A 22,625-nucleotide genomic window follows, 5' to 3' on the forward strand; every position below is an offset into this window, starting at 1 on the left:
ATCAAGTAGCTACACTTTTTTCTCAGCAGCACATGGAACCTTCTCAAAAATAGACCATATACTATGTCACAGGGCAACTCTTAAACAATACAAAGAGGTAGAGATAATACCATGCATCTTGTCTGATCATAATGGAATGAAACTGAAAATCAATGATAAAAGAAGAAAGGAAAAATCAAACATCACCTGGAGAATGAACAATAGGTTGCTGAGTGATCAATGGGTTTTAGAAGACATCAAGGAGGAAATTAAAAAATTCCTAGAGTTAAATGAAAACACAGACACAACATATCGGAATCTATGGGACACATTGAAAGCAGTTCTAAGAGGAAAATTCATTGCTTGGAGTTCATTCCTCAAAAAAAGAAAAAACCAACAAATAAATGATCTCATACTTCATCTCAAAATCCTAGAAAAAGAAGAGCAAAACAACAGCAAAAGAAGTAGAAGGCAAGAAATAATTAAAATCAGAGCTGAAATTAATGAAATTGAAACAAAAGAAACAATTGAAAAAATTGACAAAACTAAAAGCTGGTTCTTTGAAAAAATAAATAAAATTGACAGACCCTTAGCCATGCTAACGAAGAGAAGAAGAGAGAGAACCCAAATTACTAGCATACGGGATGAAAAAGGCAATATCACAACAGACACTTCAGAAATACAGAAGATAATCAGAAATTACTTTGAATCCTTATACTCCAATAAAATAGAAGATAGTGAAGGCATAGATAAATTCCTTGAGTCTTATGATCTGCCCAGATTGAGCCAGGAGGATATAGACAACCTAAACAGACCAATAACAATAGAGGAAATAGAAGAAACCATCAAAAGACTACCAACTAAGAAAAGCCCAGGACCGGATGGGTATACAGCAGAGTTTTACAAAACCTTTAAAGAGGAACTAACACCAATACTTTTCAAGCTATTTCAGGAAATAGAAAAAGAGGGAGAACTTCCAAATTCGTTCTACGAGGCCAACATCACCCTGATTCTGAAACCAGACAAAGACACTTCAAAGAAAGAAAACTACAGACCAATATCTCTAATGAACCTTGATGCAAAAATCCTCAATAAAATTCTGGCGAATCGGATTCAAATACATATCAAAAAAATTATACACCATGATCAAGTAGGATTCATCCCTGGTATGCAAGGTTGGTTCAATATACGGAAATCAATAAATGTTATCCACCACATCAATAGACTTAAAAATAAGAACCATATGATCATCTCGATAGATGCAGAAAAAGCTTTCGACAAAGTACAGCATCCCTTTATGTTCAAAACTCTAGAAAAATTAGGGATAACTGGATCATACCTCAACATTGTAAAAGCAATCTATGATAAGCCACAGGCCAGCATCATTCTGAATGGAGAAAAATTGAAGGCATTCCCTCTGAGATCTGGTACAAGACAGGGATGCCCTCTCTCACCACTTCTGTTCAACATAGTCCTCGAAACACTGGCCAGAGCAATTAGGCAGACGAAAGAAATTAAAGGCATAAAAATAGGAAAAGAAGAACTTAAATTATCACTATTTGCAGATGATATGATTCTATACCTAGCAGACCCAAAAGGGTCTACAAAGAAGCTATTAGAGCTAATAAATGAATTCAGCAAAGTGGCAGGATATAAGATCAACACGCATAAATCAAAGGCATTCCTGTATATCAGCGACAAATCCTCTGAAACGGAAATGAGGACAACTACTCCATTCACAATATCCCCCAAAAAAGTAAAATACTTGGGAATCAACCTAACAAAAGAGGTGAAAGATTTATACAATGAAAATTACAGAACCCTAAAGAAAGACATAGAAGAAGACCTTAGAAGATGGAAAAATATACCCTGCTCATGGATAGGCAGAACTAACATCATCAAAATGGCGATATTACCAAAAGTCCTATATAAGTTCAATGCAATGCCAATCAAAATCCCAACAGCATATCTTGTAGAAATCGATAAAAGAATCATGAAATTCATATAGAATAATAAAAGACCCAGAATAGCAAAAACAATACTAAGCAGGAAGTGTGAATCAGGAGGTATAGCGATACCAGACTTCAAACTATACTACAGAGCAATAGTAACAAAAACAGCATGGTACTGGTACCAAAACAGGCGGGTGGACCAATGGTACAGAATAGAGGACACAGTAACCAATCCACAAAACTACAACTATCTTATTTTTGATAAAGGGGCTAAAAGCATGCAACGGAGGAAGGATAGCATCTTCAACAAAGGGTGCTGGGAAAACTGGAAATCCATTTGCACCAAAATGAATCTGAATCCCTATCTCTCGCCGTGCACAAAAGTTAACTCAAAATGGATCAAGGAGCTTGATATTAAATCAGAGACATGGCATCTGATAGAAGAAAAAGTTGGTTATGATCTACACGTGGTGGGATCGGGCTCCAAATTCCTCAATAGGACACCCATAGCGCTAGAGTTAACAACTAGAATCAACAAATGGGACTTACTCAAACTAAAAAGTTTTTTCTCAGCAAAAGAAACAATAAGAGAGATAAACAGGGAGCCTACATCCTGGGAACAAATCTTTACTCCACACACTTCAGATAGAGCCCTAATAACCAGAATATACAAAGAACTCAAAAAATTAGACAATAAGATAACAAATAACCCAATCAATAAATGGGCCAAGGACCTGAACAGACACTTCTCAGAGGAGGACATACAATCAATCAACAAGTACATGAAAAAATGCTCACCATCGCTAGCAGTCAGAGAAATGCAAATCAAAACTACCCTAAGATACCATCTCACTCCAGTAAGACTGGCAGCCATTAGGAAGTCAAACAACAATAAGTGCTGGAGAGGATGCGGGGAAAAGGGCACTCTTGTTCATTGCTGGTGGGACTGCAAATTGGTGCAGCCAATTTGGAAAGCAGTATGGAGATTTCTCGGAAAGCTGGGAATGGAACCACCATTTGACCCAGCTATTCCCCTTCTCGGTCTATTCCCTAAAGCCCTAACAAGAGCATGCTACAGGGACACTGCTACATCGATGTTCATAGCAGCTCAATTCACGATAGCAAGACTGTGGAACCAGCCTAGATGCCCTTCAATAGATGAATGGATAAAAAAAATGTGGCATTTATATACTATGGAGTATTATTCTGCATTAAAAAATGACAAAATCATAGAATTTGGAGGGAAATGGATGGCATTAGAGCAGATTATGCTAAGTGAAGCTAGTCAATCTTTAAAAAACAAATACCAAATGACTCCTTTGATATAAGGGGAGTAAACAAGGACAGGGTAGGGACGAAGAGCTTGAGAAGAAGATTTACATTAAACAGGGATGAGAGGTGGGAGGGAAAGGGAGTGAGAAGGGAAATTGCATGGAAATGGAAGGCGATCCTCAGGGTTATACAAAATGTCATATAAGAGGAAAGGAGGGGCAAGACAAGATAATACAAATGGAAGAAATGATTTACAGTAGAAGGGGTAGAGAGAGAAAAGGGGAGGGGAGGGGAGAGGAGGGGAGGGGAGGGGAGGGGATGGGGGATAGTAGAGAATAGGACAGACAGCAGAATACATCAGACACTAGAAAGGCAATATGTCAATCAATGGAAGGGAAACTGATGTGATACAGCAATTTGTATACGGGGTAAAAGCGGGAGTTCATAATCCACGTGAATCAACTGTGTAATATGATGTATTAAGAACGATGTAATGCTATGAACGACCAATAAAAAAAAAAAAAAAGAAACCATGGCTGAAGAGTTCCAAAATTAGATAGGAAATACACAGTCAAAATGCTCAACAAACTCTAAGTAGGATAGACTCAGAGATCAACTCCTATATACATTACAAGCATACTATCAAAAGGTGAAAAACAAAGAGAAAAATCTTGAAAGTAGCAACAGAAACACAACTAAGGACATACTCAGAATTTTTAGAGTTAGAAGGTAGTGGGAAGGTATATACACATAGAACTGAAGGAAAGGATTGTCAGATGATACTTCCATATCCAGCAAATGATTCTTTCAGAATAGAGGAAAAAATTAAGAAATCCCAAGGGGTAAAAAACTAACAATGCATTGCTAGATGTTTTGTCAAATAAAAAATACTAAAAGGAGTCCGTCAGGCTGAAATCAAGGAAGACTAGGCAATAATTCAAATCCACACAAAGGAATAAAGATTACAATAATGGTACTACTTATTAAATATAAAATATATCATAAGTTCAGTTTTGTTGTAATTCTCTTTCTCTCACATATGTTTCAACTGACAACTGCATAAATAAAACTTTTGTTGATGGGCTTGTTATGTATAAAACAGTAATTTGTACGGCAATAATTGCACAGAGGAGAGAATACAGCTACACTAAAATAGAGTTTTGTTTGAAATTATGTTATTAGTCGACTTTTTAAATTTTTAACTGAAATGTTGATTACATTGCCCAATGCATATGATAACAAAATATCTCAAAATATAGTGAAAGAAGCAAAAGGAAGTAAACTAGCACACTGAGAAATATAAATTTAGCACAAAATGTGATCATGTAAGAAGAGGAAAACAAAAAGATAATAGACATGCAATCAATAGCAAGATGACAAATGTAAATGCTACCTTACCATTAATTATATTAAATATAAAGGGATTAAATACTCCAATTAAAAGGCAGAGATTATCGAAATGGATGAGAAAGAAATGGAAAAACATGCTATATACAACATACACATTTTAATATCAAAAGCACATATAAGTCTGAAGAAAAAATGGAAAGTATATATCATAAGAGAGTGACCAAAAAAGTTAGTAAAAGTGGCTATACTAATATCAAACAAAATAGGTTAGAACGAAATCTTTTCTAGAGACAAATAGCTATAAAACAATATTGTTTTGTAAAATTTTTATGGATAATCTGTGTGTGTGTGTGTGTGTGTGTGTGTTTGTGTGTGTGTGATACTAGGGATTGAACCCAGGGGTGCTTGACTACTGAGCCACATCCCCAGCCCTTTTTATATATATATATTTTATTTAGAGAGAGAATCTCTCTGCGTTGCTTAGGACCTCACTAAATTGTTGAGGTTGGCTTTGAACTCAGGATCCTTCTCAGCCTCTGGAGCCATTGTGATTAGAAAGGATCTAATAACCCTTTCTTTTATTGATTGTACCTAGCAAAAACCCATATTTTATAATGATAAAAAGAGCAACCCAGCAGGAAAATACGACAATCATAAAACTGTACCTAACAATGGAACTCTGAAATGCATGAAAAAAAAACACTGACGGAACTGAAAGGAGCCATAGGCAATTCAAAAATAATCACTGGAGGGCTGAGGTTGTGACTCAGTGGTAGAGCATCTGCCTAGCACAGGCGAGGCCCTGGGTTCAATCCTCAGCACCACATACAATATATAAATAAAATAAAGGTATGGTGTTCAACTACAACTAAAAAAAAAGATATATTTAAAATAAAAATTATAAAAATAATCATTATAAATTCCAATATCCCTTCATGGATACAACAAGTAGGCAGAGATCAACTAGGGAACTGAAGACTGACCAGTTATCACAAACAGACTTGTAAAAAACATTTCAGAATAAAACACCAGAATACACATTCTTCTCAAGTACACATTCTCCAGTATACACCATAGGTAGAACACAAAACAAGCCTCAAACACTTACAAGGATTGAAATTCTACAAAATATGTTGTCTAGTACAATGAAATAAAATCAGAAATTTTTAAAAATCAGAAATCAATAAGAGAAAGGGTTATTAGAATTGATAAATGTGTGGCAATTAAATATCAAACAGTTAATCAGTGGGCTAAAGAGGAAATCACAAAGAAAATTAGAAAATACTGTGATTTTAGACTAGGCAAGAGGTATTTTTTAGATATGACACTAAAAAGACGTGTCAAAAGAAAACTAGATTAATTGAACATCAAAATTTTTAAATTTTATATTTCAAAGGGATATAAATATATTTCTTTATATAAATAAATATAAAATATTTATTTTCATATTTTATATTAAATATATAAATCATAAAGAAAGAAAAGGTGTTCATTCTGGCAGTATATATACGAAGATTGAAATCATTCAGAAAAGATTAGCATGGTTTGCATAAGGATGACATGCAAACTTATGAAGTGTTCCATATGAAAAAAAAGAGAAGTCTGCACAAAGGATGGTACTAAAACAAAATATACTCAAATTATATGTGTGTGTGTGTATGTGTGTGTATGATATAAGGATTTGTAGCCAAAAATTAATTATAACAACTATTTCCAGTCAACAAACAAACCAAAACAAAGATGACCCAATTAAAAATGGGCAAAGGACTTAAGTGGACATTTTCCCAATACTTTAAAAGTTGCCAATAGGCACATGAAAAGATCCTCACCATCATTAGTCATTAGAGAAATAAAATCAAAACAATAATGTGATTGCCACTTCACACCCACTAACATAGCTAAAATAAGAAAGCCAGAGTATAACAATGAATAGAGGAAAAAACAATGAAGACAAGGAGAAACTGGAAACTTCATTCAGTGCTGGTAAGATTGTGAAATGGAGCAGCTGCTGTGAAAAAGTTCAGTAGTTTCACAAAATATTAAACATAGAGCTATTATATGACCTAGCAATTCTACTTCTAGGTATACAGTCAATACAAATGAGAACATTTGTCCACACAAAATCTCATACATGGATATTCATATATGAATTATTCATAATAACCCTAAATGTCCAACAATCAATGAATACATAAATAAAAAAGTAGTATAAACACAGTGGAATACTATTTCACCATTAAAAAGCAATGAAGTACTGGTACATACTACACCATGGATAAGCCTTAAGAGAATATTAAATGAGAGATGTCAGTAGGAGAAGACCACATATTATATGATTTCATTGGTATTCAATGTCCAAAATGCAAATACATAGAAATCTAAAGTAAATTGTTAAAAAAAAAGAAAGAAAAAGAAAGAAAGTAAATTGGCATTGGCAGGAGATGAAGATGTGGAAGAGGAAGAAGGAAAATAACTGTTAATGGCATACGATTCCTTTTTACATGACGAAAAATGTTCTAAAATTTAGGTTATGATAATCGTTGTACAATTCTGTGAATATGCTAAAAATAATTGAATTGTACAATGTAAAAGCATGCATTTTATGGTATGCAAATTATATCTCAATAAAGATGCTATTTTTCAAAATGCAGCAGCAATATTATATAGTTAATGCTTCAAAACTGGGAACAACCCAAATGACCACCAAAAAAGTAGAATAGATAAAGGCAACAACATGAGTGTTTCAATATATATAAGCAGAAGAAGCCCATTATAAGACTACATAGTGTGGTGTAAGGAGTCATAAGAGTGAGTGCAGCAGAGCATGAGAGGGGCTTCCAGGGAACTGGTCTTATTTATTTCTTTATCTGGGTACTGGGTGCTGATTACATGAACGTGTTTGCTTTGTAAAAAACAAACTCTTCAAGCTGCGCCCTTCTGTTATGATTCATGCACTTTCCTATGCATATTGTATTTTCAACAAGTTTCTCTTCAAAAAGTAGTATTTCTCTTCTGTACTATTTTCTAAAGTAATCAACCAGAAAATATAACAAAAAGGAATTAGATACCATTATAATTATTTAATTATGTGTGATCATTTGCTTATTCTCTAGCTCAGTGGTTCTCAACTGGGAACAATTTTGCTATTCTGGGGACATTTGGCAACATCTGGAGATATTTCTGATTGTTGCAACTGGGAATGTGCTGCTGGCATCTAGTGGGTAGAGGCCAGAAATTCTGCTAAATATTCTACAATGCCCAGGGCAGCCCCACAACAAAAAAATTATCTAATCTAAAATGCCAATAGTATCAAAAGCATGCTCTAGCTCATCCAATAGCTATAAATTCTAGATGTAAAAATATAAACCACATGATCCATCAGGAGCCTGATTATCTGGTTTATAGTTTTATATCTAGAACCCATCAGAGTACCTGGCACATAATAGGCTCTTGATAAAAAATTTGTTGAACTAACAAATTAACCTGTTTCTTTTACTCTGTATCTCTGGATAGATATACATATACAGTAATATAGATATATATATAGAGAGAGAGAGAGAGAGAAATACACACACACACACACACACACACACATCCATCTTATGTCTTGTACCTTATAGTTTTCTTGTTCTATTGGGCATAAATATACTGCATACTTTGAAAGAACTTGCCTTAGGAAAACCAGATTCCAGGGATCACTCAGGAGAAAGAAGGCATGAAGCAGATCACTCTGACCTAACGTGAAGCCTAAGAAAAAAATAAATAAATAGAAATTTGGGGCTAAAGCCTGACATAAAATTTAAATGTTTTTTTTCCCCAGAGAGTTTTCTATGCTTTTAATCATATGCTTCAGGAATTTAGAATAATTGATTACAGTTTCAGTAGATGGGTGGCTGCCTGAAGAATCCAGGATCATCGCCATTTCTCCCCAACTGATATTCTGCACCTCACATTTTGAGACAAATTTTTTGGTCTTAATCTTTAAATATTTTGTGAGATCCTAAATAGCATTCAGAAGACACAGACAGTCAGCAAAGCAGCTTAATAAATGTCTCTCAAATTATTTGTATGAGTTTGGACAAGTCAGTTAATATTGCAGACTTGAGTTTTCTCATCTGCAAATTATGTGAATTAGACTAAACAATCTCAAGGCCCTTTCACCTAAAATTTGATGATTCAATGATTGAAAAAGGCAGAAATTGTGAGCTCTAATGAGGTGATATTTTGAGTGTTGCCAAATCACAGGGTTTCTCTACATCGTCTCCCTATTAGAGCAGAATGCAACAGCTTCACTTGATACCACCAACAGGTGTGTAATTAAGCCTGATCTTTCTCCAGCATAGTTCATTTTCCACTGATGGGTCTACAATTAAAACAACTCCCTCCCCAGAGAAGGATACATCAGTGTTACACTTTTCATCTTTAATTACACTGGTTGAAGATGAGTAAATGCGCCAGAGATCCCAATTGGGAGGGAGTAGATTCATTAGGTGGTTGGTAATATGCCATCTAGTCTGCATTTCAGGTTACTGTCTGCACGATGAAGATGGCCTTCAACCAATCAGCTCAAATATCCCAGTGATTAAGTCCTTCCGCTGCTGCCTACCTGTGCACTGCAGAAGTAATTGAGGAATATTAAAGATCTGGACCCCTCTAAAAGATAAGTACAGTGTCAAAGCCAAAGCTAATTTACTACTTCAGTGATTTTTAGTAGAAGGGCCAAAATGGCTTACTAATGCTTTATACAAGAGGAGGGAGAGTTTCCAAATTTTCATATTACCACCACCTTCTCAGTAGACCTCTATTACAACTTGCACTCACTCTCGCTTGCTCGCTCGCTCTCTCTCTCTTTGCCCTAATACAACCTCATGTCATCTATTTTTCGTTTACTTGCTCATTGTCTAGCTCCCTTGATTGAAATTTCAGTTCGGCATTTTGGGGGGAAAGGCATCAGTTTCACCAAAACATATTACCACTTGGAGCACAGTGACTGACCCTTGGCACCTACTAAACACTTGCTAAATGAATAAATAAATATTGATTCAGAATGTTTCTTTTAAATACACTTGTTTGATAGAGACTTGGGGGTTTGAGGTAGCTGATGATGTTGAGGTCAGTTTAACAGAATTAGCCTTTCCCTGGGATTATAATTCTCTTAAATACTTGGTAGAACTTCAGTCTTTTGACTCCCAGGCAATTCAAAGATTCCATTCCCATAGATGTAGTTAAATCACAATTTTTAGATCTAGAACCCAGCTTGGGAATGTTGTCCTTTAGCATCACATCTAGGTGCTCAGCCCAATTTCTCTGGGCTCATTCTAATAATGTCAATCTTCTAGGAGCAGTAAGTCACCTAGACACTTATGGCCCTGTGCCCTAAGCTGCCTCCCATCTATTGTAGAGAAATTGGCAACAGAAGTTGCCTGAAAAGACTTGTAGAAACAGGCTTTCCCCAGACCAATATCTTACCTATTATGTTTCCACCTCCCTGCCTGAATTCAGTGCTATAGTCAGCTTTGTGTTGCTGTGACCATTAAACCTGACAGAACAATTTGAAGGAGGAGAAGTTTATTTTGGCTCACAGTTTCAGAGATTTATCCCTGAGTGGCTGACTCCATAGTTCCGGGCCTGAGGTGAGGCAGAACATCATGGCAGAGGAAAGCAGCTCAGGCCAGGAGGGGGGAGTTCCACTCATAAGGGACAAAATATAAAACCCCAAGACACACCCTTTGTAACCTCCTACTTCTGGTCATACCCTACCTGCCTACATTTACCACCCAATTAATCCATACCTAATAAGGTTACACCTCTCATAATCATTTCACCTCTGAAATTTTTGCATTGTGTCACACATGAGGATACCATATATCAAAACCATAACATATACCTTCTTCACTGTGTAAATATCCCTAACTTGAGGCAGAGAATTAAGATTTTCCTAACCTGAAAAACCAGGCTCAAACTATCTTGCATTCTGGGTTGCCCAGCTTAAAAGGAATCTCCTAGAAAAGACACACTTTCTATAGGACAGGTTCTACCTAAGTTTCTTTCTTTTGGTAAAACTTTACTAAGTCTTCCAAGTATCATCTATAGAATCCGGCATCTTTCCACTTTGCTTATCAAGTCCCAAAATTTATGCCACAGCCTCAGTAAATACATGACCTGAGCACCACGATACCAAACATGGCACTTTAACCATCTGCTTCACTACTGAATAGCACAGCGTTCCATTTCCACAGCCTAAGTTAACATTTAAAATTGTATTTTTTTTTAAATGCAATAGAAGGGTTTTCACTCTTCTCTACCCAACTCTAAATCAACCAGTTGGTTCTATGTTATAAGATCATTCATTTGCAACCCCAAATTCTATAACTCATTTTTGTATCAGTTAAAGATTGTTCTGCACATGAGAGAAGATATGACATAAGAAAATAAGCAACAAAAAATATTTTATTAGCTCATATAACCAAAAATGAAGACTTAGCTAGTTTTAAGATATAGAACTTAGGTATATCAAAATGGTAGCCAGCATTTCCAAGCTTACATCCCCCAAATTCAAATCTCTCTGGGCTCAATCTAAGATATCAATTTTCTGGGAGCAGTTAGTCACCCAGACACTAATTGCCCTGTGTCCTAAGCTGTCTCCCAGCTGTTGTGGAGAAGTTGTCTTTTTTTTTTAAAGCAGGCAAAACAGAAGTTGCCCTGTAATACTTCAATATCTGGGTCTTCCACCTCTTTTCTAAACACAAGTCCTAACTTCAAAGTCTAGTTCTTACAAAGGAGCTTTTATTTGGTTTTGTTCACTCGAGGATTCATTATCTTTGACCCACCCACACTTCTTCCCAATCTCCCAGCTACAAGTCCTCTCTGAATGCCCACTTGGTTATGTCTCATCAATCTGTTGACACATTCTTCTTTCTGCTTTTCCACATTTCTTCCAAAGTCAACTGTTTACCAGTGATAATTCTGGCTCCTTGAAAAGAGCTCCACGAGAAGATCATGCTAAGTGAAGTAAGCCAATCCCAAAAACCAAAGGCCGAATGTTTTTTCTGATAAGTGGATGCTGGAGGAATGGAAGGAATGGAAGAACTTTGGATAGGCAAAGGGGAGGGAGTAGAAGGGAGGGAGGAATGGGGGTAGAAAAATGCTGGAATGAGATGGACATCATTACCCTAGGTTCATGTATGAAGACACAAATGGTGTGACTGTACTTTGTATACAACCAGAGAAATGAAAAATTGTGCTCCATATGTGTACTATGAATTGAAATGCATTCTTCTGTCATGTATAACAAATTAGAACAAATAAATAAACAAAAAATTTTTAAAAGAACTCCATGTATATTAGATTAAATAGTATATCAACAGCCACACCTGAAGCCGGCTCCCCAATTTCTGTTCTACTCAAGTAGATTTGTCTAATTCTAGGCCTAGAACGCTCTCTTCTAGACAAGACTGTGCAGGTGCAGGTAACTGACCAAGACCCATTTCATTCCTAGGATTCTGTGCTTTGATGTCCACACATTACTCTTGCATCAAGGGTAAGCTAACACCACACTGTCCTCTTCAGTCACCCTCAAGAAAGCATAGCCTGAAAATGTGTCCCCAACCTAAATTAATGCCTGCTCTTTTTATACCACAATAATATGTAAGGACTATACAATTAATTAAGCAATTAATTACATGCTACCTTTTGATATCACTTCTATTATTTCCCATGGCCATTTGAATCTGAGTTCATTTAACTTTTCACACATCTTGACTCATCTATTTTAACAATCTGAGAGGCAGTCTTTCACAGAGGTTAAGAGTATGATATCTGAAGCCAGATGTTCAGAATCAGTTCTACCTCATTTACTAGCTGGGTAATCTCTGATTGTAGTTTCTCATATTTAATAAGTGGGTTAAAATAACATTCCTTACCTTGTAGAATAAGAATTAAGTAAGCTATATAAAGCAGTTAGGACATTACTCTTATATTTATTTTATAATCAGGAAGTGCATGTTGGTTTTTAAATGTTGGGGAGAAAATATTTTTACTTCAGATAATTAATATCTATAGTGTGAGGTCTCAGGTTCAACAGTGATGGTGTGTCACAAGCCAACAGCCTGCCATGGAGACAGGCAAGGAAGCAGTCAGAGAACCCACGTGTCATTGGGCCCTGTACTTCAGCCCTAGTTGTTTACTCTTTGCTCTATTTGTCATCACCATCAAGTCACTGAAGGCCTTGGAAAACCAAGTTTTCACGCAGGGAAAATCTCAGTGACCTCCAATCACTCCAAGCCACATCATCTTTTCAAAATCTTGTCCCTGGTTAAATTATGTATGGAAACACAAGGATTCCTTTATGGTGGTTTGGTTTTTAAAGTTGTGTCTGAGCTGCCAAAAGCAATTCACATAGGAACGTAGTAAAACATCAAAAGGTAAAGTAGCTTCCTATTTTGACTAATCTTATTACTTTAAAAAGTTTACTGCATGCTCTTGTAATATCCTTCAGTATATTCGTTTGTTGTGGAACGATATAAGGCTAGATCAAAGGTGCATACACACCATGCATAGAATCATTAAAATTTACACAGAACTTTGCTAACTATTTTGGTTGTTTGCTATCAAATTGAGAGCAGTGATTCAAATATTCTTCCCCAGTCCCATGTTTTGAATAATGAGGATTGGCTCAAAGGGTAAGTGAAGGATAGGAGCAACACATACATTTTCACTTGAGTTTTGTGAGTGATAGATGCTGTGATTGCAAGACCCCCGCGACCCTGGTGATTCAGGAGTTTCCAATCAGTGTGGCCACGGAGCCCACCCAGACATTTCCTTTTTTCCGCAGGGTGTTATAAAAGCTATGTTCTCTAGGATACTAATCTAGAAAATATAAAGTCAAAGACCCTTCCCAGGATATAATCATGTCTCTGAAACTTACCTTAGAAATATGAGCCAGCATGATATAAAAGACCTCAGATAATTTGATCTCAAACTCTAAGTTTTCAAGGAAGAAATACATTTATTTGAAGAATATTTTGTTTATAATTGGTTTCAAAGATATTTGTTTGTTTTGTTTTCCAGGCAACAGAGACTCTGTCCACATATTTCTCAAGCACACATTCAATAATTTTATTTAATCTTATCATGATCATGATAGAGATTTTCAAAAACTTTCTAATGCAAAACAAGGGAGAGATAAGACATGCTTACATCATTTATTAGATTAATTTCCAAAGGGTAGAGGAATACCATCACCACCACCAGGATGGAGATAGGAATACCAGAACACTAGAGGCATTGGAAAGAGTTCAAAAGAAACTCAAGAGATCCTGGCAGAGTTTTCATTGGTCCCTTTATTTTCCCTTCTTCAACAAGTCAATGACTGGATAGTTTCAGTTCTGAAAAAAATTATGTACACAAATAAAAATCTGAGAAATGCAAAGTATTTTTCCTGGTTTTAAGTGAATCTATTTTCAGATAAATAGGTAATGGCCAATAGACAGTTTTGTTTTTCTTTTTAATTACAGAGTTGTGACCATATAAAAATTATGGTGATTAGAACTTCAAAAGCCAGGAAAACATAAAATGACTACATTGGAAGACAGCAGTAGAAATAACCACTCACCTTTTCATCCAACATAAGAAATAATTTATTTACAGGAGTAAAAATGGACACTGATTTTGTTCATTTTTATCACCAGTGTAATACATACTATGGAGAAAAGTCATTTTTAAATAAGTGGGATAATAAACATTTTATAGTTATTTATCAGGCTATTATAATGCAAACTCTGCTATGTCTTTCAAATCCCATAACCTCTTTATTTCTTAATTTCAGAAGGTCAGCAACATAATGGAGCTGAGAATTTTCCTCTGCTACTAAATCCCCAGAGTTGAGGCCTTAAAATGCTCAGTTTTCCTTTAGTTCACTGCAAAGTATAAATTAGTAATCAACAGAAAAGAAAATCCCAGTTGCATAATTTTTTACATTAATTTCTCTGGCTCGGCCCTATGTTCAATAGTCTGAAAAACAGTGTTACATTTTTCCTAGAAATTTACATCAGATGCAAGTCCCCAGGCAATATTTAGGATAATAAATGAGAGTGTCAAGGTGAGGAATTATCTAGACCTTTCCATGGTCCTTCAATCAAAATGCAATTAATAATAAACTCTTGCTTAATAAAACATATACAGTCTGGCTCAGTAAATAAACATAATGAGGGCAGGAGTTTCTCATAAATGATGTGGTTTGTATGATAACAATATTCACTACAGCTAAGAACACAATATGTAGATAATATTTATTAAATTCCTATTGCATGACACAGACTTCACACTATAATTTTTGTTCATTAGTTCAAATCCCAGAACAACATATTAAGTGTTTTTTAGTCTTTCCATTTATTACTATAATTGTATTTATAAAAGTTTGCTAACTGGCCCTAGTTTCCATAGCTGGTAAGTGCTAGAGCCTGTTTGAATCCACTGAACTACACAATTTCATGGAAGTCATTTATGAACTATGTTGATTTACAATTTTATTCTAGAACTAAGAGTTTGTTGATTTAAATAGAGCTAATGCCTTCTTATAAACCCCCTGGTAAATTTAAGTTTTTATATTTTCTTTTGGTTTCCTTTTCCTCCTCTCAAAGTTCTTTTTCATAAGATTTCTACTTCATAGTAAGCACCCAGAGTTAGTATGTGTTTCTTTGTGATTATATCTCTGTTAAAGGCACAAAACCTAATTAAATGAAAAAACAGTGTCATGCTTCAAGGGTAACTGTGAACAGTAACTTACTTTTCTATCTCACATAGATGTTGTTTGGGTCTGATGTACTCCATAGCAGTCTAGTGGTTGTATAGAAGTTGGCACACCCACTTTTGTTTGGAATGTGTGACATTTTTACGTATTAAATTATAGCAAAAACTGGTGAAGGCGTTCCTGCACCCCCTGTCTGACTTGTCACAGCCTGGAGGACGCTGCAGAAAGGCCGCACCATCTGGAAACTGGAACCATTAGGAATGTTAAGTGTTTTGTTTATGATACTCATGATATGGATAACAGGGCATACGTCAATCAATAATAAAAGTATGTATTACCTGAGATTGTAGGAAAAATGTCAGAATGAGACTAAGGATACAATTGAGCTATACCATGAGGTGCATTTCAGTGTCTCTCAGGATACAAACAATGGTGTTATTCCTTAAGCTTAAACAACAAGAAATATTTATCCCATGGTTAACAATTTACACTAGCCCCCCCCCACACACACACACCCCATCCTAAAGCCACAACCTGTACAATAGCCTAGCTACAGAAAAACAATTGCTGTACCAACAGTACAAGGACCACCGTATGTAGCTTATGGTATCCTCTCGAAGACAAGAGGCTAATAAAAATACATTCCCCAGCCAATAGACCCTCCTTTGCTTTACACAGAAACTTATGATAAAAATGAAAAACACATAGTTAATATAAATGACAAATGAGTTGAGGTGTAAAGCCTGCCCTTTAGTTAAAAATGACAAAGACATAAAAATTGGTGTGCTTTGACCAAGGATCAAGGAAGTTCTTTAAGAAAGCAGTTGAATAGGTCATATGAAAAAAGGAAATTACCTTGGAAATTAAAATAGAATAACATAAAATTAACATAGATATATTTTAGAGGCACTTCAGAGTAGTAGGATTTTAAATAATAGACTTTCACTACTTTAAGTGTGTTTTACTGGGAATTTAGTTTAGAAGTAAGAAAGCTTACCAATTATCATAAGTATGCTTTAAAATTAAAGGTTAATTAAATAATCATAGGTATGCTTTAAAGTTAGAAGTGAATAATAAATAGGTCAGGAGTCATGTAGTCTAGTTGCGTCCCCTAGCACCTAGTGATTGACGTGAAAACGTAAAAGCTTAATCATGATTGTCTAAGGTTACAGAAAAATATTTTGAACAATGTACTCAATATCTTAGGTAATCAATGTATGTCAGAAAAGATTATAATTCTTGAAAATTATGTAAATCAAAAAAAAGTTTTGGGCTTTGAAGCTATCCATTAACTACCTGAAAAAAAACACCTGTAAAAAAGGTATAAAAATAAAGGTCCCTCCAGGGGCAGAAAGACATCTTCTGGAGGTTGCTCATAACTTGCAACCTGTCGACCGGGCTCTTCTTCTTTCACCAACGCCACTCTTTTAGGACCACTCTGGACCCTCACTCCCCTGGCCACCGCCGGGGCTGGACCTCGGCAAAAAAACTGCTCCTAACAAGAAAGTAACTTTTACCATCTGTATATCAAAGAGGTAACTACAAAATCCACCAGGGACATGATTTAAATAGTAATTAATTATAGATAGTATGATTCCGTTTGTTAATGGAGGACAGTAACAATGGGGAAAGTAGAAAATAGGAAGTTCCCATTCAAATTATGTTCACATTCATAGGATGAGACACTAAAGTCATTTGGCTCCTTTCAATTTAACTTGAATAAGTCATACAGGAACCATAGTTATCTCCTAAAAAGAAATCATTTAACTCATTAGAATTTCTTATTCTATATAACACTAAAATTTGAAACAGCCTTCAAAACAATTTTGTAGGATTTATTGCTAATTTTATTGCTAACTTTACTGTTTAACTTTCCTATAAAGAACTTTAATAAAAGAATTTTTTCCATATCAAGGTTTAATCTAACCTTTGTAAGAATACACAGGATGAAGAACATACAATAGCAATGAAGATAATAACTAGTAGTAATTGTCCATTTACTATAGATCAATCACTAATATAGCAACAATCCCTCAAATAAGTAGTTTGGGTACATGCATTATACGGATAAGGAAAAGTGACTTGCAAGGTCATACTGTAAGCAAATGCCAGAGCTGGGATTCAAACCCAAATTTGTCTGACACTAACCCTTATGCTGTATCATCTCCAAAGCAATATGTGTCTTCTCTGTCCTAAGGAAGTTAAATTCTCTACCAGGTCCTGGCACTCACACTCATTCTGTTTTTTAGGAAACCTGAGCCAAGAAAGCCACATAATTCAATTCCTACAAGTTCTTGTTCAGTCAGCTATCTCTGGATCAGAATCTCTTCTCAAAAAAAAAAAAGAAAAAGAAAAAGAAAAAAGCCTTAAAATCTTTCACCAAGGCAAAACTTACTTGAAACAAAGAGATAAACTTGGTTCAAATGAAAGCATTTGGTCTCTAATTCGATAAATGCCTTTTGAGCAGTCCCTACAGCCAACTGGTGGGGCTACCTAATCTAAAAGAACAGACCCTGTCCTGAGGACTTCAGTCTGCAGTGACAGTGCACGGCACCATCACTACTAGAACTACAAAGATGTAGCATCTTTGTGTTCCTGATTCTCCTCTCTCCTCTCTTCTGGGCATCTAGGACCCAGACTAACCTCCTCAGAAAATGCTCTCCATGACTACCCAATTTCTATTTAACATTCATATTGTTTGGGATTGTTTTGGTGGTTTTATTCTTTTCTCACCACCAGTACCGTTTTTATCTGGGCCAATTAGCATCAATGGCCACCCTCTGAGATCACCAATGGAACTCCCAGATTCACTGCCCTTGCTCCAGGGTTTCAGTCTCTTGCTGACGGGAGCGAGCATCTAGTCACCTATCTCAGTATCATGTAACACAACCCAGAAAAGTAAGGGAGTTAATGCCTTCTGGGATACACCTGAAACAGTGAGAACAGAAGAGAAATTCCCTTCTTTCCACTGACTCTATCCCAAGCATCCTGGTTTCCTAAAGTCCCTTCAGAGACACAGCACAAATCAATGCTGTGCTTCTCATGAAGCTCAGTAATGCACCACCTCTTCCCTACCTCATTCCACCAACCACCCTTACTTTCCCAGTAAGCATTAGCAATTTTGCCTCAGGTGCTCTGTTTTTTAGGAAACCTGAGCTAAGAAAGGCACATAATTCAATTCCCACAAGTTCTGTTCAATCGCTATCTCTGGATCAGAATCTCTTCTCAAAAAAAAAAAAAATCCCAGAACATTAGTAATGTCTACAATACAATTAGTTTTCAACATCCCTTTCTTCAGACTTTTGTGTGTGTGCTTCTAACCTGAAGATAAACTTTGGAGTGAAGCTTTTATTCATGTTGTATTTAAACAAACACTTCCAGCTATCACATTTTCAGATTCATTCCTATATACAAGCATTGCTATTGGCTATCTCTTAAATATTATTTAATGAGGTAAAACATTATATTATTTAGCACAGTTTATATAAATTAAATTATCTAATTGATCAATTATTATTGATCTAATCATTACAATGCAGATAGAGAGAACCAAGGCAAAGACAGTATACGAGACTGGGTAAAGTTCTACACCCAACATAAGAATCCTGAAAGGCTGAGGCATGGAGAAAGAGGGAAGGGATGGAAGAATATGAAGGGGAATAAGAAAGGCTTTAACACATGTTTCAAATTTTACCTGGAGTCAAGAACCACGTTTGCAAAGCAATAAGTTTCATTTCTTCACTCCCAATAGCTAGTTTTCATGAAAAGTCTTTGCAAATCATTTTTTAAAAACAAGTTCATTACAAATTAAATAAGAGGTTTGAAAAAATGAATTGCTCTGTTATGTCTGTTAGTGTTTGGAGCACCTCACTAACTTGAGACCGTCTTGGTGTCTATCAGCTGAAACCAAGGGCAGAATAGAAGACTCTGGGCATTTCTGGAATAAGGAGGGGGAGAACCTCCTGAAGGCACCAGTAGTGGGAATAGTCATTAAATTCTTTTGTTCCTGTGCAGTCCATAAATCATCACATGAATATAACCAAATTTTAAGCCCCATAAATAATAACAGAGCTATGACTTGTGGCCATCCTAGAAATCTGAGAACATGAAGATGATGATTCACTTGGCATGATTCACAAAGCACCCATGTGGGCATAAAATTTTAAACAGATAAATCAGAAATTGCATCCAATTTGAGATTTCACGGCCACTCACCGTGAGCATTTAGTTAATCTTAAGTCATTTATAATTCCCATATTATTTCCAAACTACTTGCAGTATCAGTTATACACATTAAGACAAAGCCTTAGTTTTCACAATCAACTTTTTTTTTAAATTAAAAAAAGAAAATAACTGCATATTACTTCCTCTTGAAACAGAGTTCTTAACCCCCTTCTCCTTCTCATGTCACTATTTTACTTCCTCATTCACCTCATAGTAGCCAGTCTAAATGTTGTCATACTCAGTCTATTCATTTTTCTTGGCAAACGAAGGCTCTTTAACCTCTGATCATGGAACAGCTTTTGAGTGGTATAATACAATACATACTCTTTGGCAAAATTTCCCCATGACCCTGAACCTGGAAGCTGCCCTTCTTTGGGTTTTAGATACACTCACACACATAAGCTGGTTTGACACTTTTGACTGACTTGGCAGCTCATGAGCCTGATTCATCGCATGTCTACCTTCTGGAATTTCCAGAAAGAATTTTGCCGAGTGTCTCGTTTGCAAAGAGAAGGGTTGTTTCATTGAGCAGATGTAGAAAGCCGTTTCAGACATAATCATAATATTTTATGTTTCATTTGCTTCTAACTTGCCAAAATGCTTTTGTATCTCTCCCCTCCTTGTGTGTCTAGTTTGATGTGGGAAAATGAGTAGACGGCATAAAAAAGTAGAAGCTTACGGGCCCCAGGAGAGGTTTCCTTTACTAGGCTGTGTAGGGGGAAATTTAGAGACCACAATGGAATATAAGTAGAGCAGTGGTGCTGGGAAACCCAGTGGATGACAAGAAATGCTTTAACTAGTTGATGCAGGGCAGTGAGAAACAACTTGACCTTCTTGAAAAGTGTAATCTTTCAGTCTAAATGGCAAGTTTCAGCTGAAAAGCTCAGAGCCTTTGTTCTATAATACTCAGACTAGCCCATGCATTTGGAGGATGATCTCAGCTCCCAAACCTACTTGGGTTTGAATTCTGACTCTGCCTCTTATAAGCTGTTCAATCTCTGGAAAGTTCCATGTCTTTAAAGCAGTTTCCTCAGCTCTAAATGAGGATAATACTGTAAAGGAACCGAGGGTCCTGTGAGAACTGCATGCATAAAAGGGCTTAGTATGATTATTCAGTGTATATTAATGGTAGCAATAGTTACACAGCAAATATGAACGCTTTGGCATTGTCACCTTTTCAAAAAAAAAAAAAAAAACAATGGAAAGAATGACTAGTTTACAGCCATAGCCAAAAATAAATCTCATCATGGTCAATTATTTTCTTTACTGAGTTTCATCAGTCTTCTCTATATCTTGGACAACTGACATTCCTCATTAAAGAAATGAAAAAAAAAGTTATCAAGTAGTTAAATGAATTAGATGTTTATAAGATGACTATATGTGATCAACCCTATATGAATAGATACACTAACTCTACCACTGAAGAACCTACAGATACAGTTGACTCCTAACATCAAAAGTCTAGGATGCATCAAAAGTCAGAGGAGCATTTAATTAAGGGCTTCATTCTAATGGTAACTTTCTGTTCCTCCCAACATGCCCATTGGGGAGGGTGATATTTAATTAGTACTTATATTTACCAAAAATTGCTCCCACGTGTACTTGAACGAATTGCAGAGGCGCCATCAGTCTCTAGCCATAACTATGTGGCTCCGTAGGCTTCTTCTGCTCAGTCTATCACTTGAAGCTCCTTTTAGCAAATGAGGTCTGGCACTACCAGACCCCTTCGTGGGTTTTTGTTGTATGTATTAATCATAGTCACTCTTACAAAAACTTGAAACATTCCTCATCTTAAAAGACTGCCATTTGGGGGCCAGAGAACACAGAATACAGTGCCTTCTAGCCTGAGGCTCCTCTACAGAATTCAAAGCCTTGATTTCTCCTAAACAACTTATTTATAAGTAGAAACATTGCCCTGTACTTATCTCATTAAAAGAATCCATCCTCCAAAGAAACTTCCTGTGTTTCCTCATCCTATAAAGACAGGCATGGTGCTCAGTCTGGTTTATAATTAACATTGCCCAAGGACTAAATTAGTCTTTTATTTCCATGTAAAGAAAGCCTACAAAATATTGTATAAAATGAGATCAGGCTCAACACAGCATTCCTTTCTCTGAAAGGGAGTGCAATCACGTGACTTGAAGTGCCAGACACAGGGTTAGGATTAAATTTTCACTTACTAATTTCAAATGTGAATAATTCTGTTCTAGGAGTGAAGAGGTGAGAGTTAATTATGCTAGGAACCAAATTTTTCAATTACTTCTGAAACAAAATCTTCTTTTTAAATTAACATTTGTGATTTTAGGGGATATAACCAGAGTATATTTTGGCCTAGAATTCTGTCTTTTATTAAAATTTCCTATTTATTCATGTATTTCCCAATGATCATTTAAAATATGCATTCAAATCGGACCCAGAAGTAGCATGTCAAGAAAATGACTAGTAGCTTCATGTCTGTGTTAAATATTATGGAGACAAAGAAGATGATGCAACTTTAAAATGCCAGTGTTGGGCTGAGTGTGTTAGCTCAGTGATAGAGTACTTGCCTGGCGTGGTGAGCTCTGCACTTGAGCCCAAACACTGCTAAAATCAAAACAAAGTAAAACAAAAATATGTGCCAGTGTTAGAGACCAAACCAAGCACTGATTCATTGTAAGGAAAATTCCTACTAAAAACAAAGAAATGAGACCACCCTGAGAAAGGTCTGTTCCAAGCATTAGTCTATAGGCCTTATCAGCAACCCTCCTCCTCAAGAGGAGTCTTAACCTAGTCTTAACCCAGAGTCTTACCCCTTCCTCTGTGTCAGTAAAATGATCATCAAATTTCCATGTGCATACAAGTCCCCAGGATCTTGTCCAAAAACATAGTCTGATTCAGTGTATCTGAGATGGATCCTGGACTCTGCATTTCTAATTAGCACCCAGGTGCTGCTGACACTCAGCCCAGGGACCGCACTTGGATTAGTGAGATTTAGCATTCAGGACAGTGTTGGCATGTAAACAGGATTCCTTCTAACTTGGTGTACTTCTTGAGCCACGTTTCTCTGGATTTACATGAATCCTTCCCTTTGTATAACAAGGATACGACTGAGCCTTTAC

General features: G+C 36.1%; 1 non-coding gene across 1 annotated transcript; it reads left to right on the forward strand.

Moving 5' to 3' along the window:
* The first annotated feature begins 6,038 nt into the window (after nt 1-6,038).
* On the forward strand, nt 6,039-6,143 carry LOC113198674 (U6 spliceosomal RNA). Its single transcript, XR_003302879.2, has one exon. It is a non-coding gene; the product is annotated as a U6 spliceosomal RNA (small nuclear RNA).
* Nucleotides 6,144-22,625: the final 16,482 nt, after the last annotated feature.

This window comes from Urocitellus parryii, chromosome 8 (genome assembly GCF_045843805.1).
Source record: "Urocitellus parryii isolate mUroPar1 chromosome 8, mUroPar1.hap1, whole genome shotgun sequence".
Lineage (NCBI taxonomy): Eukaryota > Metazoa > Chordata > Mammalia > Rodentia > Sciuridae > Urocitellus > Urocitellus parryii.